Consider the following 26,570-nt stretch of genomic DNA (forward strand, 5'->3'; position numbering starts at 1 on the left):
GTACCTCTCTGACCCCACTGGACGGTAAACTCCTGGAGGACAAGGGCTTGGATCTCCTTCATTGGTATGTCCAAGTCTAATAGCTGGGCAATACCAACAGAGCCCTGGGGTTGTCAAAATATTGAAAAATGTTTATGCTGGTTGGAAAATAGCTGTCCTGGTCGCTCTCCTAGGACCCCCAGCCCTCCTATGCCCCAGCAAGTAAAGAATTAATGCCAGGCATAGCAGAGATCTGATTGTTCAGTGCCAGGGTCAAGCTGGTTGTTAAAAATTCCTAATTTTATCCCTGTATTTTTTTTTTATGTGTCCTCAGTGCATGAGCATAAAATAGGTGCTCAATTTTTGTCAAATGAATGAATGAATTGAAGTGCCCCGTTCTGAATGGTTGAAGAGCTGTCTAGATCCCTGGTTTCTCTTAAGGACTTTTTTTTTCGGTGGAGGGAGGTGAGCAGGATCTATACAGCAATATGCAACAACATGATCAATGATCCGACCCACTGCCCTTCTGTATAGCATTCACGGTACTTACTCTGTGTCAAGGACAATGCTATAGTAAAGGATAAATCAGAGATGGGTCCTGAACATGAGAAAGATCTGGGTGAGCCCAGATAGGATCTAAAGAGCCTTTCAGACATAGAATAAACAGGAGCAAAGTCACATCAGGGAGGGTAGACAGAGGACTAACAGCTTGCCTGAAAACTTTGCCCTCTTGCTGGGAAGTCCCAGGTTGACCCAGGGCACATCCAGAGCCTGAGGAGGACCTGCCCTCTTGTAGCCACCAATGCTCTACCTTGGAGACACACCATTCCAGCTGCATTCTTCCTGCCCTTCCTCCAATACCAAAGTGGGAGTGGGAGTAAGTGGGCAACACCCTTTCTGGAGAACACCAGCCACATTAAACCAGGCTCAGCCAACAGGAATAGTTCAACCTCTGGATTAAAGGAAGTACAAGGCATCTGAAAGCCAAAAAGATGTTATCAGGTGAAGAGTTTAGTCCTCATGCATTTAGCCAGGCCTCAGTGCAACTAACGGGGGAAGAATATTGGCTGCGTCTCCACGGTACAACTCCCACACCGTAGTTGTCTGCCTCGCCTATTATAATCCTAAACCTTGGAAAAAAAGAAAAAGAAAAGTAGTTTCAACTCACTGCAGAAGGTTTCATCGCTATTTACCCTTCAACAGCTCTGTAGGTCCCAGTGTTTCTCAGAGGCCCCTGAACTGTCATTCAACCAGTTTGAGAAGAGCTGCAAATCACAGAGTCAGGAGGCTGTGGTTTGCAGCTGAGCGGCAGGACAACTTCTGGATCAGGAGGGCTCTTGCCACCACAAATTGGCTATGTGACCTTGGGAAAGTCAGTTCCCTGCCTCTTAGCCTCAGTTTCCTCATCTTTGAGATGAGAACTGCTCTGCACCTACCTGAGGATGGCACCTTTGCTCCCTGTCCTTCTCCTGCTCTGATTACACGCCAGTTACCCAACCCCTCGACCTGCCCAATAACAATTAACAAACATTTATTAAGCATCCATCTGTGAAGGACACTATACTGTACATCAATCTCTAATTCTCATAAAAACCCCTACAATGCAGACATTATTATTGCCATTTCAGAAATAAGAAAATGAGCCTCAGAGAGGTTCAGGCTTATTCAAGACCACACAGGGGATAAGGAGAAAAGCTGGGATTTAAACTTGGGTTTGTCAGATGATAACGCACCCATGTTTTCTGCAAGGCCATGAAGGCTGCTGGATAAGAGAAAAAGAATAGGGCTCAGAGGGACCTAGGATTCCTTGTCATGTTCAGCAAAATGGAGGGCCCTTCCGCTCCCTTGGTGCTTGCTGTCCCTCTGAAATACACACGAACCACCTGAAACAGCACACTACCCATTCACCCTCTCATCTATTCCTTTAAAATAACTCCTTCTATTTCCCAGTGCTGTCCCTAGGTGGCGCAAACAGCTAAGCACTTGACCACTAGCCAAAAGGCTGGCAGTTCAAACCCACCCAGAGGCACCTTGGAGACAGGCCTGGTAACTTGCTTCCAAAAGGTCACAGCCTTGAAAACCCTATGGTGCAGTTCTACTCTGAAAAAAAATGGGGTCACCACGAGTTGGAATTGACTTGACGGCAACTAATAAAAACAACTTCCCACTGGAAAATGAAAAGGCAATTATGGCCCCACCTCCTTATTGTCCTTAGAGTTTAGTGGTTAAGAGTTTAGGCTTTGGTGTCATTCAGACCCGTTGCTTACTAGCTGTGTCACCTTGGGCAGGTCAGTTAACCCCTCTGAGCCTTGATGTCCTCAAATGTAGAGTGAGGATAATAAGAATAATCTCCTCCTCGTGGGTTTGTAGTTAATCCATATGTAGCACTTAGCTTTGAGCCTGACCAATAGGACTACTCAATAATAATAGTGCCCACAGCACAGGCTCTGGAGCCAAGCAGGCTGGATTCCAGTTCTGGCTCTGCCATTGGGTGACATTGGACAAGTTTTTATTCTCTCTCTGTCTCAGTTTTCTCAACTATAAAATAGAATCCTTACTGAACCTACCTCACGAATGGTTGTGAAGACTAAATGAGTTAATACTTGGAAAATGCCAGGCATATTGTCAGTACTCAAAAAGTGTTGCCTATTACTATAGATAACTCTCACCATTGACTGAAAGATATACTAGAGAAAAACTTTAAAGTTATTTTATAGACAAATTTACTCTTACCTGAGTACCTGAGTATGTGGCACTTTATGGGAGATAATTAGAACAAGGAAACTCAGATGGGGAAAGGAGTGAAAGAAAAGGGTACCGGTTGAGATCAGCAAGGTTAAAGGGCCAGGTAGATATTGTAAGGCGGACGGGAACTCAGGGCAAGGTGCTGGCTAAGACAGAAGGAGCTGCATCTCTCTCTCTCTCTCTCTCTCTCTCTGTTGTTATAAGAATAAAATGAATTGATGATGTGTGATAAAGACTTGCTAGCTCTTTATCAAACTCATGTCCTCTTCTTCCTGGGCACAGGGCTAGACTAGACTTCCAACCTCCCTGCCCCCTTGTTATAAGGAGTGGTATATGACTAAAATCTGGTCAACAGAATGTGAGCAGAAGGGATGTGTGCCACTTCCTGACCTGGCCCATGACAACCTCCATGCTCTTTTCCCTCTGCTACTGACTGAGTGTAGATGAGAATCCGCATCTAGAGCCACATGTTGTACTTGACAGAGCCACAATATAGAAAGAACCTGGGTCCCTGACTCACCACTTGGAGGAGAGCTTCCCATCCATCAAGATCACCAGGACTTCACCAGAGGGAGAAATAAACTTCTATGGTGTTTGAACCATTATACTTTCAGGGGTTCATTTGTTTTAACAGCTAGTGATACCCTAACTAAAGCTAACATTTGCAAAGAGTTTAGTGAGGTACTCGGCAGAGTTTAGGAGGTCAGGTCAACAACATTGCTGCAAGGTCAACAACATTGCGGAAGACCATAAGATATCAAAGCTAGCATTGGTTCCATAGAACAAGCCTTTTGTTCCCTGTCTCTTCTAAACCCACAAAGACACAGGGAGGTACTTTTTTGGCTTTCAGTTTCTTCGTCTTTAAAATAGACTGAATAATCCCCATCTAACAGGGTGACCCTGAGTAATCACATAAATAATTGTAAGTACTATTTTATCAAGATGCTTAATGTGCATCAGGCATTTACATAATGGCTTTACCTACATGATCTTGTTTATTCCTTCTAACTATGCTATGAATCCCCATTTTACAGATTTAAAAAAACTGAGGCTCAGAAGTTAAGTAACTTCCCCAACTCTCACAAAAAGTAAGTAGGCAACCAAACCAGGACTTGAACTTGGATCTGATTGACGTCAGAGCTAGAATCCTTAACCACTGACCTTCCCTGGGTGAGAAAGTGCCCTCTAGACCTGATCTCAGGATAAATAGCTCCCCCAGGACACCCAGTCAACAAGGAAGGACAGTTGAATCTGGGGTCATGAGGGCCAATAAGTTGAGTTTCAGTCCAAGATTTGGGGTCTTGCTGGCTCAGCCCGTATCTCCAGGCTGAGCCCCATCCTCATCTCCTGGAACACAGCCAGCTGCTGACAGACCCAGCATTGGTGCAGCATATAAAAAGCTGGGGGAAAAAATGGAGGAAAAGCGTTCACCAAAAGAGAGGAGGGCACTTGCCACCCCACTTCCCCAACCCATGCCCAGACTTTCAGGAGGCAGCTGGAGGTTGGACCCTGGCTTTCCCCTCAAGGTCACCTTCACAACAGTTCCATCAGGGCTCTGGCTGGCAGCACCCGCCAAACCCAGGCCATGATGGATTACTGCTTGCTACTGTTCACTGCACAATCCAATCTAGGAGACACACATATTTCTCAATTCAGGGACTTCTTTTATTTTATGAAAAATCAGCCAGCTGCTCAGGCATGAGTGGTTGGGCTTGGCAAACACTGTAGATTTTGTGAGCCTCCTCCAGCCCTGTTGCCTTCATGACTTCTCTTCCCCATGTTCTAGTCTACCTGTTACCCACACTCACCCCTTTCAGGTGTGGGAGGATGACAACATATTTTGGAGTCAGATGGTCCTGGGTTCAAGGCCCATTTCTGCCACTTATTCTCTGGGGGATTTTGCACAAATCACTCAACCTCCAAGAGCCTCATTTTCCTTTTGTGTAAAGTGATGATGATAATACCCATATTCCAGAGTTAAGACAAGGCAGAAATGAGTCATGGGTGTGGACTTCCTGACACAGTAAATAGCTTGCCTGAACCTACAATGCACAAGAACTTATTTTTCTCTTCTCCATTGTTAATCAATCTCTCCTCATTCTTTCTGTCCTCTGCTCTCCCTCCCTCTCTCCTCTCTCTTTTCTGCTTCACTATAGGTCATGTCAGTATTAAAACTTCCATATAATGGCCCAGACTGCTCTGTCCTAAAAGTCAGAAGAGTTACTACCACAGGCCTCTCTGAACTAAGTTTGCTCTTTATTTTCTGCCTTTATCTGGACAACAGTGGTCTGTCTTGTGCTGTCATTAGGAAGCGATCTCTTATGACTCAGACAAAAGTGAGTCTGAGACTGTGTCACTCTCTGATTTCTGGAAAGGCTGACTCAAATGTACCCCTAAGATCACTTGTCAATACCTGTGATGATTAAGGTTGTGTGTCAACTTGGCTGACCCACGAGTCTCAGTGGTTTGACAACTGTGTAATGATATAGTTTGTCAGTTATGTAATGATGTAATTTAGCATTTATATAATGACGTAGTTATCCTCCATTTTGTGATATAATGTAATCACATCCATGATGTGATCTAATGTGATCAGCCAATCAGTTATAAGGGGACTTTCCTCAGGGATGTGGCCTGCATCCAATATATATGGATATTATGGCAAAGCTTGCTGGCTTTTGCTTACTCTGGATTCCACATCTGGCTTGTCATCATCTGACATCCAGTTCTTGGGACTTGAGCCAGCAGCTTACCATATTGTCTGCTGCTCTTGGGATTTGTCAGCCTCCACTGCAGGTGAGCGAGCAGCCTGCTGTTTGACCTACCAGTCCTGGGTTTGTCAGCCCCCACAGCAGCTATGTGAGTTAAGAGAAGCCTGACAGCTGATGCCTGACCCACAGGCTTGGGACTTGCCAGCCTCTACAACTGTGTGAGCTGTTTCCTTGCAATAAATCTCTCTCTCTCTCTCTCTCTCTCTATATATATATATATATATATACATTTATACACATATATAGGACTGGAGATATATATATACATATATATATATATATATCTCCAGTCCAATCCTGTTGCTGTCAAGTTAATTCTGGCTCATGGTGAACCTGTAAGTCAGAGAAGCACTGCCCCATAGGGTTTTCAAAGAGTGGGTTGTGGATTCAAACTGGATGCCTTTTGGTTAGCAGCTGAGCTCTTAAGCACTGCACCACTATGGCTCTCTCTCTCACACTATATATATATATATATATATATATATATGTACACATACATGAATATGTAAATATACATATATGTATATGCTTCACTGGTTTTTCTTCTCTAGGCAACCCAGCCCAATACATTTGGTATCAAGAGTGCTTCTGAAAAAAAACAAAATCGTAAGGATGAGTTTTCTCAATTGGCTTTTCAAGGATTAGTAGATTCTGGCTCTGAACTGACACTAATTCTAGGAGACACAAAATGTCACCGTGGCCCACCAGTCAGAGTGGAGGCATATGGAAGCCAGGTTATTAATGGAGTCTTAGTTCAGGTTCATCTCACAGTAGGTCCAGTGTGTTCCCAAACCCATCCTATAGTGATTCCAGTTCCAGAATGAATAATTGGAATAGACGCACTCAGCAACTGGAAGAACACCCACATTGGATCCCTGACAAGTGGAGTAGGGGCTATTATGGTAGCAAAAGCCTAGTGGAAGCCATTAAAACTGCCACTACCTACAAAAACAGTAAACCAAAAGCAATACTGCATTCCTGGAGGGATTTCAGAGATTACTGCCACCAATCAAGAACTTAAAGAACTCAGGAATTGTGACTACCATCACATCCCCATTCAACTTGCCTATTTGGCCTGTGCAAAAAAACAGATGGATCTTGGAGAATGACAGTGGATTACTGTAAACTTAATCAGGTGGTGACTCCAATTGCAACTGCTGTTCTAGATGTGGTTTCATAACTTGAGAAAATTAATACATCTCCTGGTGCCTAGTTTGCGGCTATTGATCTGGTCACTGCCGTTTTCTCAATTCCAGTTTCAAAGGAACACCAGAGGCAGTTTGCCTTCAACTGGTAAGGACAGCAATACACCTTCAGTGTCCTACCTCATGGTATATCACCTCTCCAGCCCCATGTCATAATTTAGTCCCTAGAGATCTTGATCACCTTTCCCTTCCACATTATGTCACACTGGTCCATTACATTGATGACATTACGCTGACTGGACCTAGTAAGGAAGAAGTGTCAATGACTTGACTTTTTGTCAAAACATTTGTGTACTATAGTGTGGGAAATTAATCCCACAAAAATTCAAGCACCTTCCACCTCAGTGAAATTTCTAGGGGTGCAGTGGGTGGGGCATGTTGAGATAGTCCTTCTAATGTGAAGGATAAGTTATTGCACCTGGTCCCTCCCACAACTTAAAAGGAGGCACAGTGCCTAGTGCACCTCTTTGGATTTTGGAGGCAACATATCCCTCATTTGGGTATGCTACTCTGGCCTATTTATCTATCAAGTGATTCAAAAAGCTGCTAGTTTTGAGTGAGGCCCAGAACAAGAGAAGGTCTGCAGCCAAATTCAGGCTGCCATGCAAGTCACTCTGCTACTTGGGCCATATGATCCGATGAGCCAATGGTGCTTGAAGTGTCAGTAGCATATAAAGATGCTGTTTGGAGTCTTTGGCAGACCTATATTGGTGAATCACAGTGAAGACCCTTAGGATTTTGGAGCAAAGCCTTGCCATCCTCTAAAGATAAGTACTCTCCTTTTGAGAAAGAACTTTTGGCTTGTTACTGGGGCCTTAGTAGAGACTGAACACTTAACCATGGGCCATCAAGTCACCATGAGGCCTGAGCTGCCCATCATAAACTGAATGTTGTTTGACTCACAGAGCCATAACGTCAGGCATGCATGGCAGCACTCCATCATTAATGGAAGTGGTATACATGAGACCGGGCTCAAGCAGGACCTGAAGGCACAAGTAAGTTATATGAGAAAGTGGCCCAAATGCCCATGGTCTCCACTCCTATCACATTACCTGTCCTCTCCCAGTGTGCACCTATGGCTTCATGGGGAGTTTCTTATGATCAGTTGATTGAGGAAGAAAAAACTTGTGCCTGGTTTACAGATGGTTATGCATAACATGCAGGCACCAGTCAAAAGTGAACAGTGGCAGCACTATAGCTCCTTTCTGGGACCTCCCTGAAGGACAGTAGTGAAGGGAAACCTTCCCAATGAGCAGAACTTTGAACAGTGCACCTAGTTGTTCAATTTTCTTGGAAGGAGAAATGGCCAGATGTGTGCCTGTATGCTAACTCATGGGCTGTGGCCAAAGGTTTGGCTGGATGGTCAGAGACTTGGCAGGAATATGATTGGAAAATTGGAGACAAAGAGGTATGGGGAAGAGGTACACGGATAGACCTGCCTGAATGGGCCAAAGAAGTGAAGATATTTGAGTCTCATGTGAATGCTCACCAAAGGGTGACATCAGCAAAGGAGGGTTTCAACAATCAAGTGGATAGGATGATGCATTCTGTGGGAACCAGTCATCCTCTTTTCCCAGTCACTCACGTCATTGCCCAATGGGCTCATGAAAATTGTGGCCATGGTGGCAGGGATGGAGGTTATGCATGGGCTCAACAACATGGACTACCACTCACCAAGGCCAGCTTGGCTACACAGCCACTGCTGAGTGCACAATCTGCCAGCAGCAGAGACCAAAGCTGAATTCCCAATATGGCACCGCCCCGTGAGGTGATCAGCCGGCAACTTGGTGGCACGTCGATTACATTGGGCCATTTCCATCATGGAAAGGGTAGCGTTTTGTTTTTTCTGGGATAGACACTTACTCTGGATAAAGATTTGCCTTCCCTGCACGCAATGCTTCCATGTTCATGGAATTCACTGGTCTTACCATGTTCTCCAACACCCTGCAGCAGCTGGCTTGATAGAGTGACAGAATGGCCTTCTAAAGACACAATTACAGTGCCAATTAGGCGGCAATACCTTGCAAGGTTGGGGCAATGTTCTCCAGGAGGCTGTATATCCTCTAAACCAGCATTCAGTATATGGTGCTATTTCTCCCATAGCCAGGATTCATGGGTCCAGGAATCAAGGGGTGAAAATGGGAGTGGCATCATTCACTATTACCCTTAGTGACCCACTTGCAAAATTTTTTCTTCCTGTCCCCATAACCCTATGCTATCCAGGTCTAGAGGTCTGTCTTATTTATCTAGTGCTGCTGTAACAGAAATACCACAAGCGGATGGCTTCAACAGACAGGTGTTTATTCTCTCACAGTCTGGTAGGCTAGAAGTCCAAATTCAGGGCGTCAGCTCCAGGGGAAGGGTTTCTCTCTCTCTTGGCTCTAGATGAAGGTCCTTGTCATCAATCCTCCCCTGATCTAGGAGCTTCTCAGGCACAGGTACCCCGGGTCCGAAGCAGCTCCCTGAGCTGCTTTCTTGGTAGTATGAGGTCCCCCTGTCTCTCTGCTTGCTTCTCTCTATTATATCTCAAAAGAGATTGGCTCAAGACACAATCCAATCTTGTAGATTGAGTCCTGCCTCATTAACATAACTGCCGCTAAACCCATCTCATCAACATCATAGTGACGGAACTTACCACACATAGGAAAATCACATCAGATGACAAAAGGGTGGACAATCACACACTACTGAAAATTATAGCCTAGCCAAATTGATACACATATTTTGGGGGGACACAATTTAATCCATGACAAACTCTTAGTTCCAAAGGTAGGAATGCTCCCAACAGGAGATACAACACTGATTCCACTGAACTGGAAGTTAAGAATGCCACCTGGCCACTTTGGGCTCCTCATGCCTCTGAATCAACAGGCAAAGAAGGGAGTTACTGTATTGGCTGCTGTGATTGATCCTGATTATCAAGGACAAATCAGATTTATATTACGTAATGGAGGTAAAGAAGACTATGTCTGTAATACAGGAGATTTTATAGGATACCTCTTAGTGCTATCATACCCTGTGATTAAAGTTAGTGGAAAACTACAGAAATTCAATTCTGACATGACTACTAATGACCCAGACCCTTCAGGAATGAAGGTTTGTTTCACCCCACCAGGCAAAGAACAGCAACCAGCTGAGGCGCTTGCTGAGGAAAAAGGGAATATGAAATGGGTGGTGGAAGAAGATGGTTCCAAATACCAGTGTTTTAGTCATCTAGTGCTGCTATAACAGAAATATCACAATTGGATGGCTTTAACAAAGAGAAATTTATTTTCTCACAGTTAAGTAGGCTAAAAGTCCAAATTCAGGGTGTCAGCTCCAGGGGAAGGCTTTCTCTCTCTGTCAGCTCTGGAGGAAGGTCTTTGTCCTCAGTCTTCCCCTAGGCAAGGAGTTTCTCAGGCACAGGGACCCTGGGTCCAAAGGACATGCTCTGCTCCCGATACTGCTTCCTTGGTGCTATGAGGTCCCCAACTCTCTGCTTGCTTCCCTTTCTTTTTATCTCTTGAGAGATAAAAGGTGGTGCAGGCTACACCCCAGGGAAACTCCCTTTACATTGGATCAGGGATGTGACCTGGTAAGGGGGTTACAATCCCACCCTAATCCTTTTAACATAAAATTACAATTACAAAATGGAGGACCACCACAGAATACTGGGAATCATGGCCTAAAAAAGTTGATACACACATTTATGGGGGGACATAATTCAATCCACGACAACCAGTTATGACCACACGACCATTTGCAGAAATGAGGACCGTATTGTTATCAGCATCTCTTTCTTGTATATGTACATCAGATATTTTTGTTTTCTTCACTTATAAAATATAAGATGTAAATGACGATAGTGCATTTTCAGATATATGCATGTTAGTTGTATCATGATAGGTGCACGTATGACTTTGTAACTGTATTTAGAGATTGTGTATGGTTTAAGGAGATGTGTACAGGTGCCACATTAACAAGCGGTGTACTGTGTTGGATAATGTTGTGTGTCAACTTGGCTGGGCCATGATTCTCAGTGGTTTGTCAGTTATGTAATGATGTAAATTGGCAGCTATGTTATGATGTAGTTATCCTCCATTTTGTGATATAATGTAATCATCTCCATGATGTGATCTGATGTGATCAGCCAATCAGTTGTAAGGGGAGTTTGCTCAGGTATGTGGCCTGCTTCCAATATATATGGATGTCCAGGCAAAGCTTGCTGGCTTTTGCTTACTGTGGATACCACATCCGGCTTATCATCATCTGACCTCCAGCTCTTGGTACTTTGAGCCAGTGGCCTGCTGCATTGTCTGCTGATCTGGGATTCATCAGCCTCCGCAGCCTGTGAGCCAGCAACTGCTGTCTGAGCTGCAGGTCTTGGGTTCATCAGCCTCTGCAGCTACATAAGTCAGGAGAAGCCTGACACCTGACCCATGCACTTGGGACTTACCAGCCTCTACAACTGTGTGAGCCATTTTCTTGAGATATATGTAGATATAGACATAGATCTAGATATACACTTCACTGGTTTTGCTTCTCTAGAGAATCCAGCCTAAGACACTTTCCTTTTAAAATTCTATTGTTCCCAGATCTTCACCTGCTGTCTATAATTAATCCTTCGTAAACTGATTTGAATGGAATAGCCCCAACAGTTCAAATAGGGAGGAACGTACTCTCTTGTGGGAAATGACCAGGATATTATCTTTCTGGAGCTGCCTGAGAGCAGCCTGATCTGGCCCATGAACCCAAATTTCCCACTACTTCATAGATCATTTGAGCCATCTTGATGATGAACTTTTAAATGGGCTGAAAAGCAGGAATATGGGTTAGATATAAAATCAAAGCTGAATTAGTGCTGTAAGAGAAGATCAAAGTTTAATGAAGCCTTATAAGACATCAGTGTGTCTCCCTTTGCTGCTGCCAGCTTGAGGTTAAGAGTTTACCTCTTTGAAGGAGGTTGATCCTTCAAGTTAAGGAAGACCAGAGACCCTGGGCCAGGGCAGCCACATCCTGAGCACCAGCATCAGCAGCCAGAACACAGCCAGAGGCTCTGGGGTACCTGACTCACTTGTCATCAATGTCAACACACAAACGCAAAATCTTCCCAAATGTACTTGACTCTTCTGCCTTTCCATTCAGATACTAGCCATTCCCCAAGCCCTCTCAAGTACCTATCAAGCCCACACTTTTCTTTCCAATCTCACTGTTTCTACCTTATGCCAGGCCCCACTAACTCTCACTTGGGTCACTGTACCAGCCTCCTCCCTGGCCTTTCAGCCTACAATTCTGACTCTGCACAGCAACAGAGTTATCGTTCCCGAATGCAAATCTGGCCATGTTGCTTTTCTCCTTGAAGCCTTCCAATGCCTTACCACTGTTCTAAGGCTAGTCTGACTTCTTAGACCAGCAAAATTTTTCTGTTAAGGGCCAGATACTAAATATTTTAGGCTTTGCAGACTATATGTACTCTATCACAACTATTCAACTGTCCCATTGTAGCAAAAGCAGCCACAAATGAGTGTGAGTGTGTTTCAATAAAACTTTATTTCCAAAAACAGGCAGTGGGCCATATTTGGCCAGTGAGCCATAGTTTGCCAACCTTTGTGATGTAGACCATCCCACATTGTCCTGAGTTACTTAGCTACTGACTCACTGTTTTGCCTCATCGCTTACCATGTAATGACTTTTGCTTTACACTCCAATCACACAGTCAAACTCTTGGTTCCTCCAAACAGGTTGCGTTTTACCAAACTCTCACACTTCTATTCATGCCTTTCCTTATGACCATACCTCCAACTTACTAGCTGTTTCTCATCTCACAAGAGTCGTCTCAGTCTTTGAAGGGAAATTTGGTAATGTTTATCAAAATTTGAGACATACACCCTCTGTTTGACTCAGCAATTCAACTTGTAGGAATTTGTTCCATAGACCAACCCACCCACAAGTGTTCAAAGACATACCTATAAGGATGTTTGTTTCAATATGTTTAGAATGCTAAAAAATTAGAAACAACCTAAATGTTCATCATTTAAGAAGTGATTAAATTATGGCACACATATAATGAATATCATGCTGCCATTAAACATAATGGAGTGGATCCAGATGTTCTGATCTGAAAAGATCTCCAAGATGTATTAAGAAAGCAACATGCAAAAGAGTATGTATGACATAATCTCTTTTGTATAAAAAAAAAAAGGATACACACACACATGCTTGATTATAGAACATCTAAAAGAATACATAGCAATGTAGCAGTGGTTATCTCTGGGGAATGAAACCGGGATTGAAGAGTGGGGCAGGATTGCCCGGTATGATTACAAAGCCTGTGCACTGTGAAAGTCCTGTGGAGCCACACACCTAGACCACACGGCATTGGTGTCCCCTGGAGTTATGCAATGCCCCAGCACCTTTGAATGTACAGAAGAGAAACTTTTCATTACCTATCTTTTTATACTATTCAAATTTTTATGACACCAAAGCCTGCAGCCTGTGAGTCAGCCCTAGTTTTGAAGACTGCACTACAGCCATTTGTCTGCCTGCCAGGTTATGAGTTCTTTGAGGGCAAGAAGTCTGCCTTAGTCACAGAACAGTGTGAATCACACCACCAAAGACACCTATAAAAGGTACAAAGAGCTCACAGATTAACCTGACTTGGAGTTTAGTCTTGCCAGATAGAAAAACAAGGAAGGGCACTTCAGCCAAAGGGAAGAACAAGTGCAAAAGCATAGACAGTGAAAGAAGATGGCACAGTCAGGAGGTATTCAGGGTAGTCTAGCAAGAGGGATAGACTCTGTGTGTGTGCACGTGAGTATTAACTTTAGCAGTCACTTGGATCCTCTGTGTACCAGAAAGCATGCTTGGTCTTGTCCAGAGCTGAACGAGTCATGGCCTCTGTGGATCCAGAGCTCCTAGGCAGGGAAAGGAGATGAGAACAAGGGTAGACTCCTGTAATCTAAGGTAAAATGCTGTTGGCATCCTGGGGATCCAAGGCAAGAGAGGCCTTCTGACAGGAGCTATAAAAGAAGGCTTCATGAAGAAGCTGGCATATGAGGTGGTGCCTGAAGGATGAAAAGGATTTGTCAGGCAGAGATGTAACAAACGGGGCAAGAACGGGTAACAGCCTAAGCAAAGGCAGGGAAATAAGAGCCCAGGACATGCTTGGGCAGTGGCATCACTAGGGTCGGTGTTACCCTCCCCCATGTACTTCCTCCCGTACTAGACCATACAGAATCCTCAGTAATGTTTTTTGTATTAATGTTACTCGTAAATCTTAATTGCCATATATCACTCCTCTTCCTTTAGTTACTACTTCATTCTCAAAAAAGCTATTGATATAAGTTCACAAATACTAATTACCCCAAAATTGTAGCTGAAACACCAGAAAATTTGACAAAATCAGCAGCAGCAATGAAAACAACAGCAAATGAAAATAACAGCACATGCTAGTAGTGAGCGCAGATGAAACCACGTGATTTGAAGCATTATTGTAATTGGATAATTATGACAGCGCTGACCAGAGTACATTAGAAGATTTAAAAAGTAAATCATTGTTTTTAGGTGCTGTCAAGTCAATTCTGACTCATAGCAACCCTATGTACAACAGAACGAAGCACTGCCTGGTCCTGTGCCATCCTCACAACCATTGCTATGCTTGAGCCCATTGTTGCAGCCACTGTGTCAGTTCATCTCATTGAGGTTCTTCCTCTTTTTTTTGCTGACCCTCTATTTTACCAAGCATGCTTCCTTCTCCAGGAACTGGTCCCTCCTGATAATATGTCCAAAGTATGTGAGAAGAAATCTTGCCATCCTTGCTTCTAAGGAGCATTCTGGCTGTACTTCTTCCAAGACAGATTTGTTCATTTGTGGTATATTCAATATTCAACATTCTTCGCCAACGCCACAATTCAAAGGCATCAATTCTTCTTCAATCTTCCTTATTCATTGTCCAGCTTTCACACACATATGAAGCAATCAAAAACACCATGGCTTGAGTCAGCCGCGCCCTAGTCCTTAAAGTGACATCTTTGAAGTAAATTAGCATAGAGTTTTTAGCCTTGTAGGTATGTTGATACATGTAAGCTGGGCTTACGAAAAGTGTTTTTGTTGTTATAACCAACTACAAGGATATTTTTATAGACAGTCATTTTGCTGTGACATCCTCTGACAGTGTCACCCGGTACAGTCCTCACGCCCCACACCCTGCTAGTGACACCACTGTGCTCAGGAGCACAGAGCAACATGAGAGAAATGTTGTAGATGAAGCAGGCAAGGTGGATTGCCTAGATGGGGTGGGCTTTGAACATGAGGGCAATGATGCTGGCCTGTTTCCACGCCGTTGGTAGAGTCTGGGTTTCCAGCTGACATTCTCGGAAGCCGAGGGTCATTATCCAGGACATTAAGTGGCTAATGGGCCCATCCATGTGCCTTGTGCAGCCCGGAGCACAAATGTTTTCCAAATGCTGTTTTTATCTCTTGGCAACAGTAAGGCCAAGCCCTCCCAGCTAAAAGCTCCGTACTTGCTGGAGTCCACTCTCCTCTCTACAGTCCATGGTCTAAATCTCTGAGAGCTGTCTCCTCACCATCACCACCCCACCCCAGACCCAGCCCAACCCAGCCCTTTCCTGGAAACAAAGCCAAGCCCACACCTGCTCTCTCTGACTTCATTGCTTTCCCACTAATTGATCAGGGCACAATAATAGCAGACAGCAGGAGGACTAGTCCCTGATGGACGTGGGGCTCAGGAGAGAATCTCAATTATTAATTCGGCACCAGCTGCTAGAGCCAACGGGCCTCCTGGGTCCTCAGAAGGATGGCCTGGTCCAGGATGGGAGTGATGTCTGTGCTGGGAAGAATGACTGAGTAAGAACCAGCAGCTCCCAGGCCACATCTGAAGCCACTGGGGCAGCAGGATCTGACACCTGGCCTGGCTGAGTGGGGAGATCTGCTGGTTATCCTTGGTGAGGCTGAGCAGGGCTATGTAGAATGCCCCACGAACATGCCTTCTCTGCCTTCCTGCCAATCTGTGGCTGATTCTCCCTTCTCACTGGGAACGAAAGCAGACCCTCTGGACAGAATCAGAAGGCAAAGGACAGCAATGCTTTTCCAGCCTTCCTGGCCAAGTACAAGCCTAGCACTTTCCAAGTCCCTTCAAGGTTTAAATCTTCTCCCCAAAGATGATATCAAGGCCTTCCTTCCTAGAGAGCTGGGGATGAAAACATAGATATAATTCTCCACCCCTGTCTGTTCTAGCTTACTCAACCTCTATGGCTAACCTAAACCTCACCTCCTCCAGGAAGTCTTCCATGACTGTTTCTGCCCTCCTTGACTCATTTCTCCTCTGAATTCCTTTTACTCTGAGACACTCCATGATGTCAACAGAACTATAGCCTGTTTTTTCAGAGTTGTTTTCTGGCTATTAGCCAGATGCTATATCCCTGTAAACTTTTTAAGAACAGGGCTCTGCCTTTGTTCTTGCATAGAGGGGTACAGGGAAAAACCATGGGATTGGGAACTCTAAGAACAGCATTGAAGCATGGCCTCTGCCAGTGACATGCTGTGTGACCTCAGAGAAGTTGCTCAACCCCTCTGAGCCTCAGGTCATACCCATGAAAAATGCAAAAGATAATAATCTAAGCCTCTCTGGGCAAATTGTGAAGGGCCAGTGAGGTCTGTGTTGCCCCATCTCCTAACCAGGAAGCTCCACTTTCCCTACTCTGCATTCTCCCCTCCCCAAGCACTGTGTGCTCCCAGAAGAAACTTTTTCTTTTTTAAAATAAAAAGGATATAAAACAATGTGTAATTGATGATTTATTGCACCGACCATGTTGCAGATGTCACTCCAGAGACATGTTCTAACTAGGGTGGATTCCACACTCAGTGAAGTAATACGTAATAACAACACCCTTAAGACGAAAGTCCTGGTAGAGAGGCCAAGAGCCAAGCATGACCCTGGGATACCTTTTAGAACTCACTGGGCTGCAAGAGATGGCTGAGAGACATGGGAGCCATGATGGCCCTAGAAAGGTAGCCTAGGTCCTAGAGTTATCAGGCAGGGGTTTGAATCCTACCTCTGTTCTTTGAAAACCATCAATTTCCCTCTGAGCTTAGGTTTCCTCATCTGGAGATAATCCTGTCTAGAAGGGTTATTATAAAAAATGGAAACAATCTCTGTAAAATGCCTGGCATGTAGTAGGAACTAAATAAACAATTCCTATAATTATTTTTGTCAGCCTTCTTGAGGCATATTTTAAATACCATAAAATTCACCAATTTTAACTGTACAATTCAAGGACTTTTGACAAAGGTATAGTCAAGTAACCACCACCACAATTAAGACATAGAACATGCCCATCACCCTAAAAGCATCCCTCATGCTCCTTTTCAATCAATACTCTCCCCCAACTCATGGCCCCAGCAACCTCTGATCTGTTTGTGTCTGTAGTTTTCCTTTTCTAGAATTTCATATAAATGAAATAATACATTATGTAGTCATTAGTGGCTGGCTTCTCTCACTTAGTGTAACATACTTGAGATCCATCATGTAGTTGCATGTATCAGTAGTTCATTCTTTTTCATGGATGAGTAGTTTTCCATTGTATGAGTATACCACAATTTGTTTATCCATTCACCAGTGTGGTGGACATTTGGATTGTTTCCAATTTTTGGCTATTATGAATAAAAATGCTATAAACATTGGAGCACAAAAGGTATGGTTATTATTTATTATGGAATCACAGAAAGTCAGAGCTGGACAAGCGCTCAGAAACCATCAAGCCTAGCTCCTTCATCTTGAAGATAAAGAAAATGAGGCACAGAGGGGAAAGCTCATGGCTTAGCCCCTTGCTAATCAAAGTGTGGTCCTTGAGTCAGCAGCATCAGCGCCACCTGAGAGCTCATCAGAAATGCAGAATCTCAGGCCCCACCTCAGACCTATTGAATCAGAATCTGCATTTTAGCAAGATCCTCAGGCACATTCAGGTTTGAGAAGCACTGGTCTACCAGTCAAGGGACAAATAAATTTTGGACTGCATCCTAAGCCACTGGACTTCCAGACCTGAGCTACTTTTCCCATTTCAAAGTGGAAAACCAGTGCGGGTAGGGACTAAATTAGTATTTATCACTTCAGCTTCTGGAAAACCTCTCTGATCTGGGAGGGGTCTGAGTGGTCTAAGGGCAGAGCTGCAACTGCCTCTGTGGCCTCTTGGGGCCACAAGTGCCTCTCGGTGTCTGGGTCAGCTTGGGTCCCAGAGGGCCTGGGCTCCTTAATTGAAAATCATAATTATTTATTTAGATGACAACGCTGTTAGCATGCAGAATTAATGAGAGCCATGTGGACTGGTTTGAGGGAGGCTTAAGGTGCAGGAAAAGATTCCTGGACGGGGCGTTCAGAGCCTAGGAAAAAAAAAAACCCTTGCTGTCAAGTTGATGATGGTTCATAGCGACCCTATAGGACAGAGTAGAACTGCCCTATAGGGTATCCACGGAGCAGCTGGTGGATTCGAACTGCCAACATTTTGGTTAGCACCTGAGCTCTTAACCACTGCACCACCAGGGCTCCTCAGAGCCTAGAAGTGCTCACTAAACTCACAGATTCCTGGGCCCCATCCCAGACCCAGTAAATTAAAACCTCTCAGGTAGGGCCTGGTAATCTGCTTTAGCTTAAGAGTGCTGATTTTAGTTTAGTTTGAGAACACTGATCTTAAGTCCCTCTTTTTCCAGAAGGGGAGTCTAAGGTTTAAAATGATAAATGAACTTCCCAAAGGTCATATAACTAGTAAGCAGCAGAGCCAAGACTAGAATCCAAATCTGTCCGATTCTAAAAACTATTTCAGGGCTCCACCCTCACTAGACTGATTGGGAGTATATTTTAGTTTATTTAGCAAACACTTATTAGTGCCAGCGACTGTTATACGCCCTTTATGCGTATGTAATGGGACTAACCTACCCATAGCCTCCCTAGTAGAAAGCAATCTGGTAGTTTCTACCCACGCTTCTCCACTGGCATTCAGTCTCCCACCCACCTAGGCCACTCAACACAGATCGGCCAAGGCCAGTGTAGATTGGCCTTTCGGAGGGGCTCCTGGTAGCCATATATAGAACATTAATGCCTTCCAGCATCCCCCAGGCTCTGGCAATGGGCGTCACATGAGCAGATTAGAGGTAGAGAAAGGAGGAGTCAGTCTAATTGCATGTCATGTCACAGAACACAGAGATTTCATTAGAGGTCAAGGTTTTCAAAACAATTATACCTTCTCTCTTATAACCATCCCAGGCCCCTGGAACTCATTCCCACAGATCTAGGCTGCGGGTGAGGGGTACATGGAATCATACTTCCCAGTGCAGGTGGGCCTGCTTTAAGTAAAGTGAAGACCAAAAATACAGAAATCAAGATTCAAATAATATTCAACCCTTATATAGCATTTACCCCAGAGGTGCCTGGGAAGACAGGACTGGTGATCTACTTCTGAAATGTCACACCCTTACAAACCCTTTGGAGCTGTTCTACTCTGCAAACATGGGGTCGCCAAGAGTTGGAGCAGATTCAATGGCAACTAACAACAGGCACTTTTCTAGATGTTTTGCCTTTTTAATTAACCCTCGTAACAAACCTATGAGGTAAATGTTATTGTTACTCTCACTTCACAGATGAGGAAATCAAGGCCCAAAGAGGTTAAGTGACTGACCCAGGGTCTTGAGGCTAGTAAATAGTAGAGCTGGAATTCAAACCCAGGCAGTCTGGCTCCAGAGTCCATGCTGCTAACCACTATGCTAAGCCTGCTGTGTACCAAGCCCTGTGCTAGAAGATAGGTTAGATGAACCAGAACCAGCTCTCAGGAAAACTCATAGTCTATAAGGTCACTATGAGTCGGAATCAACTCCACAGCAATGGGTTTAGTTTTTTGTTTTGTTTTTTGGTTTAATCGGGGAAGACAGTCACTAACACAGACAATAACAACATAATACCGTATGACCAAGGCTGGGAGAAAGAGAAGCCTGGGGCTCTGGGAGCCCAGAACAGCCCCCACCCCACCCCCTATCCAGCCAGGGGGACAAGGAAGCATCCTGAAAGAGGCTGTACCTGGGCTGCCCCTGAAAGATCATTATCTGCCAGTAATCACTCCACAGGAAGCTGGCTTAGGATTTCCTGTGCCTGGGCTAGTTCTGGTCCTGATAATCCCTTCCCCTCCTAATTGGACCTGTATCACTTCACACCCAGATCTTGCCCTTGACTCAGCCAAGCCCCACTTCCTGGATCCTGTATAGTCAAGCCCCACTGGGGGCTCCAGCTTACCAGACTCCTAAACATCAATGACCACAGTGTGGAGAAGATTATTTGCAGTGAACCTTCCAACAAAACACAATTCAGTTATACCCCCAAGCCCCAAGATAGAGTGATTGTCTTCTCTTCTCCTCTTTAGGATCTTTGTGGGGAAGAGAATACACATAAGAGACTGGCTTAACTCCAACTACTGAAGGGTTTCAGAAAAGGCAGGGCATAAACAAAAATGTGGACAACAACCCCTAGGTTCTTGCCTGCATTAAGGGGAAGATAGTCCTCAACTGAGATCAGGAACAAAGGAGAGCATATCTTGGCTGGAACAGCCTGAGCAGCTGCAAGCACACAGAAGGAGTGGGCCAGCTGTGCCATCTCCCATTTGTAATCCCGGGAACAAAGAGAAAGGCTCAGGTGGTTCGGTTTATTAGCGTGCAGGGGCAACCCATGCAGGTAAGACCTCCCCAATCCATCTCTGGAAAAGAGATTTTTACCAAGCAGCCCCAGAGCTAAGTACTGAACCTGGGAGAAGACCAGCACTGCTACCAAGGCAAGGGGGAAGTCCAAAAGAACATGACCTTGGCCTGTCTTCCAGACTGACTTGCAGGCAGATGGAGTTCAGGGAACCAGGAAGTGGGGGTTGGCTGGAGAGGAAGGAGGAGAGTGCTCTAAGGCTATGGTGGGACTCGGCCTCTGGGCTCTCCACTTCCTCTGGGCCTTAGTTTTCTCATTTGTGAGATGAGGCTAAGAAAACCTAACAGAGTTGTTGAGGGGATTGAACGCAACGATAGCTGTGAACATTCTTTGTAAATGGATTCAAGATACAAATGTGAGTTTGCAATAACAATACCTAGTTAGTGTTCTGCTCAATCAGTGATCCCCTTTGGAGAACACATCTATACTTTTTGCTTGTTCACACCCATCTTAGTTACCTGGTACTCCTGTAACACAAATACCACAAGTGCATGGCTTTAAAGAGCAGAAATTTATTTTCTCACAGTTCTGGAGGCTAGAGTCCAAATCGGTGTTTGAACCATGTTGCCTCCTTCCTTGTAAGTAGCTCAGGGGTTCCTTGGTGCCTCGGCTTGTAGACAGTCCTCTCACAACACCTGTCTTCCCCTGGGTGTGCGTATCTCTGTGTCTAATCTGCTCTTTTTGTAACTCAAAAGTGGTTAGATTTAGAACTTATCCTACTCAGGTATGATATGATTAACATAACAAAGAAACCCCTATTTCCAAACAGAATTACGTTCACAAATACAGAGGTTAAGAGCCCAGCACATTTTTGAGGGGATACACCCATCATTTTATTCCCACAGGTATTACTTCACTTTCATCATTTCTGTAATGTGGATAGGGTAGTATCATCCCATTCCAGAGACAAGAAAGTAGGTTTCCAGAGAGGTGACTGACTCAACTATAACAAAGGTTTTTTTCTTCTGCATCAAGCTCTATACAAGAGAAATTATAACAATTAATACATATGGTTAAAGCAATAGACTGCTAACTGAAAGGTTGGCAGTTTGAAACCACCAGTGGCTCCTCGGGAGAAAGATATGGCAGTCTGCTTCTGTAGAGATTTACAGCCTTGGAAAACCTACGGGGTCGCTGAGTCAGAATCAACTTGACAGCAATGGGTTTGGTGTTTTGTTTGTTTGTTTAACATGTATTTGCTCTGTTGTTGTTTGTTGGGTGACTTCGAATCAATTCTGACTCACAGCAACCCCTTGTGACAAAGTAAAACTGCCCCATAGGGTGTTCTTAGCTGTAGTCTTTACAAAAGTGGATCACCAGGTCTTTCTCCTGCAGAGCCACTGGGTGAGATCGAACCACTAACCTTTCAGTTAGCAGCCAAGCACTTAACCACCGTGCCACCAAAGTGCCTTTATATTGCTCTATCACTTTATAATTGACAAAGCATTTCAATTAAGTGTTTTCTCTGATCATCCCCATAATCTTGTAAAAAGTCAAGGTATCCTCCCCTCCCCACTCCCCACATTTTATAATGAGACATCTGATGCTCCTAGAAGTGGGAGCAGTAAGCCGAAAGCCACACAACCAGAACGAGACAGGCCAGAACTCTAACTCAGCCCTTCAGAGTCCAGATTCAGTGTCTGTTCTCTCCATTGTTCCTTCTTAAGGCTCTCCTAGATGGAAACTCCTTTATGTCAAAGTTGGGAGTAGGATTTTAGCATTTGGTACCTGACCTTGATTGACTCTGGAACAACTCAAATAAAGACTTTTGAACTTTGAGTGCACTGCAGTATAAAATGGGCGTCTCCTCCTTTGCAACTGCACTGGGGTTCCACATAGGCTTTGTTATTACCTCTGTGACACTTGGATGCACCTACTTGTTTCCATATCCTTTCTTCTACTAGCCTGGGAAACTTTTGAGGGCAAGGACTATTGTTTTACCTGCCCTTATATCCCAGTGTCTACACACAGGAGCCTGGCATAGCTGGCTTCATTGTATTGGGCAAGTTCCCGCATTTTCTGGATTTCAGTTTCCCCACCTGTAAGATAAAGGGGTAGGAGATAATCATCTCTAAGGATCTCTCAGCATTAAAATTGTTTGATTTCCTGAGAATGGTGTTCTCTGTGCCTATCAAAATTGCACTCACCCTCCAGTCCCAGGTCAGCTCCTACCTGCTCTCTGAGGACTTCTGTAATTCCCTGCAGGTCTATCAGGGCCACTTCCTCTCCTGAAATGCCAGAGCATTCACTATCTGTGCCACTCACCAGTTCTTAGCCAACCTTACCTTACTGCATTACCTGTCTCCTTGTACCTTGTTTTCACAACTGGATTGTGTAGCTTGTTGAGAGCAGAAGCCATGTACTAATCTTCTCTATTTTTGCCACCCTGTGTGCTAAGTGCAACCTTGAGTTCATGGCTAGGAATCAAGAGAACTAGATCCTACTCTCAGCTTCTTTCCTGACTCTCTGAGTGACTTTGGGCAAGTCAGTAGACCCCTGAGCCTCATTTTCCCGGTTTTCTTTGCTGTCAAATGGGGCAAATATAACCAGCCTCTGAAACTATTGTGAGAATCAAATTAGATAACAGAAAAAAAACACTTTGTGAAGTGTAATAACTTTACAAATGTAAAGAACTGTGTTAATGTAATTGGTATTCTGGCACGGTTGCTACTGAATTTATTTGATTATAGAGGAATGGAAAGAGCATGCGTGGACTCACTTGTTCAAAAAATTTTTTCCAGGCATTAAGATGGGTACCAGATGAAAATAAAAGTGAACAAGACATGGCCTCTTCCCTCAAAGATTTCACTAACAACAGGAATATCTAGTGAAAGAGCACTGAATTTAGAGTCAGCCTTGGGCTTGAGTCTCAGTTCCGTTACTTGCAAGGTGTATGATCTTGAGTCAAGTCATTTCAACCCTCTTAAGTCCAGTTTCCTTACATTTATAATGAGGGGGTTGGACCAGGCCATCCCTCTCAGCTCTTGAGAGTCTAGGACTTCAGAAACATAAGAAAATGTACAGCATCTTTTCAAACTCCAGTGGACTGGGTTGGAGTGGGGGGTGGAATACATGGTTAACTTCCAAGTGGCTGAAAAGTGTACCATGCCTAGAGTGGAAGACGCTGTCCTCAAATAGCTCATTTCCTAAGCACCACTGGGCCCTGCCTGGCCTGCCTGTGTCCCTTATCGAGGCAGCCATAAGGCAGTGGCTGTTTCAGCACCACGGATAGCTCCATGGTGCTGCCCTCATGGCCTGGAGCCCAAACAGGCCTTTCCACCACCAAACCAGATGTTCCTGCTTTCTCAGCCAGCTTAAGGCTAAAACAAACCTTTTCAACCAGGGTTTATCAGAGTTTCTAAATTACATACTGGGAAGAAATTTAATTGGTTTAATTAAGAAAGTTTATTTCATGGTAATTCAGTTTTGTTATGCTGCAAGACTTAATGTGTCCTCTGGTGGGAGTGTCTGTTATAAATATTCATTGCCTCACTCAAATACCCTCTCTTGGCCCTAATCTCCCTCCCCTACCCCGCAGAGTTTAAACATGTGTCTGAAGAATATTGAGGAAAGTGAGGTCTTCCTGACCAAGGACACCAGGCCAGGACAAGGTCAACTGAATTCACTATGGAAGACATATAAGGCTAGGAGAGCTAGTGTGCTACTCCTGCATTTGATAGATAGGGAAACTGAGGCCCAGAGTGGAAAGGGCAGGTCACACAATTAGTCAGTGGCACAGTTGGGACTAGGAGCTAAGTCTCCTTTCAATCCACTGCTTTTGTCTCCCAAATTCTAAATTCAGATTATTTTCAAGCTAACCCTAGAGATCATTTGGTAGTAGCCAATTACAGGTGAGGATAGAACTGATTTAATGTGAGATTTCATACCCCAGATGAGAAACTAGGGTCAGGCAGGGGCTGACTTGCCCTAGGCCATGTTCAGGTCCATCTACTTCCCTGCCACCACAAGATCCCACAAGCCCCGAGAATCATACAACTTTTACTTAATTACCTCCAGTGAAAGACAAATCAGTATTACATTTGTACATCTAATGCTAGTTGTAAGGGGATAAAATTGAGATTTAACATTTCCTTTCTGTGAAGGAAGTTACACTCCAGTTGGGTAAAGCAGAAAAAAAAGAAGCAAAATAATAATAATGAACATCCCTTACGTTTTGCTCAAACAAGCTACTCTGTGTTCCCCAGGGTGTCCCATTCTACCATGCTTCTGTGCCTTTATACATCGATACTCTTCTCCAATGCACCTGGATAGTCAACCCAATTCATCTTTCAAGGCCCAAGAAAATCTCCTCAATGCCTCCCCTGACACAAACAACCATGAATTAGTCCCTCTCCTCCATGCCCCTAGTCATGGACTGAACTGTGTCCCCCAAAAGTGTATCAATTTGGTTGGGCCGTGATTCCTAGCATTGTGTGATTGTCCACCATTTTTTCACCTGATGTGATTTTCCCATGTGTTGTAAATCCTACCTCTATGGTGTTAATGAGGGGGGATGGGCAGCAGTTGTGTCTTAAGCCAATTTCTTTTGGGATATAAAAGAGAGGCAGGGGAGCCTCATACCACCAAGAAAGCAGTGCCAGGAAAAAAGCACATCTTTTGGGCCCAGAGTTCCTCCACTGAGAAGCTCCTAGTCCAAGGAAGACTGATGAGAAGGACCTTCCTCTGGAGACAACAGAGAGAGAAAGGCTTTCCCTGGAGCTGAGGCCTTGAATTTGGGCTTTTTATCCCACTTTACTGTGAAGAAATAAATTTGTTAAAGCCATCCACTTGTGGTATTTCTGTTACAGCAGCACTAGACAACTAAGACTGTTACTTTTACTTTTTTTCTCTCCACCAGGGTAAACTTTGGAATCACCAATACCAAGAGCATTGTCAGGCAAAGACTAGAAGCTCAGCAAATAGTAGCCAAATGGGTGAGTCTAGAACTGATTTAATGTGACGTTTCAGTTCACTAGAGTATAAACTTAGAATGGTTTTATTTTTCTAATAACTGCTACCAACCGTGCTCTGTTGAACCCTCCATTTTCCTGCTGAGTAGCAGGCTGCCTTAAACTCCCAGTCTGAGCCCATAAATTTTCAGTCACTTTCAGATATTAGAACAGTCTCATCTGGGTTCTTTAGGACTCAACCCTGTTTACTTATATTTTTTTATTTTTATTCTTGTATTTGTTTTAAAGCTCTTCCTAATATCCCATCCCTGTCATTCTATGCTCCCCAACCCCACCATCCCTCAGTTCAAGCATCTGGCTCTAGTTGGAGATGGCAGGGTCTGTTGTCACTCACCTCCCCCCATCTTCCAGGTGTCTAACTCTCTGGTTGGGGTGAGAGGAGGGAGTGTGACAGCTTAAGGTGAGGTAGTCTGTCCTGATTGGAACTTAGATCCTGACCTGGTTTGTTGTCTATGGGCTCCATGTGGAGAGCAGGGGGAGCTCCCATAGGCTCTGTTGATGAGTGCCTGCCCCAAGCAGCTCCCTATACACTCATGTTCCCCAGTGAGATTTGCCTCATCATCAGCTGACATCCACCATTGTGGTTTCACAACCCATTTCTCTGATGACCCTCACTGCATAAGAGCTCCACTGCATAGGATGGTATTCGCTAATCTCATCTAATCTCTGTGGGCCCCCTGTGAGCACATTCAAGATCTGTTGGGGTGTGGGCTGTTCTTGCCTCTTTCGTCTGGCCAAACCACTACCCATCTCTCTCCAGTGCTCTTCCCCTGCTATATCAGAACCAGGCCAGGCAGGTAAATGGACAAACAGAATGACAGTCTACCCTTTCTTGGAGTTCCTACTTTGTCTCAGGGAAGGACTTTTTTTTTTTTTCTTTCTTTCCCTAGGGGGATGGGATGAGAGGTAACAGCTTTTCCTCCTTCCAATCCTCCTCTTGCAGGAGAAAGAAGGTAGAGTGGGATTAATTTTAATAACCAGGAGCTTCTTGACCAGCTCAGTAGAAAATTGGCTGCCCTGACTCAGTCTGTCTCTTTAAAATGCAGGGACTTTTTGTCTTGTTTCTAAGCTGTAAACTTCAGTTGTCAATTCCTGGAAAAAGGGATCCACTCTGCAACTCATTCTATCATGAACACTATTTCCTAGAATCCAAGCTAGCCTAAGAGAG

Source organism: Loxodonta africana, chromosome 3 (assembly GCF_030014295.1).
Source record: "Loxodonta africana isolate mLoxAfr1 chromosome 3, mLoxAfr1.hap2, whole genome shotgun sequence".
Taxonomy (NCBI): domain Eukaryota; kingdom Metazoa; phylum Chordata; class Mammalia; order Proboscidea; family Elephantidae; genus Loxodonta; species Loxodonta africana.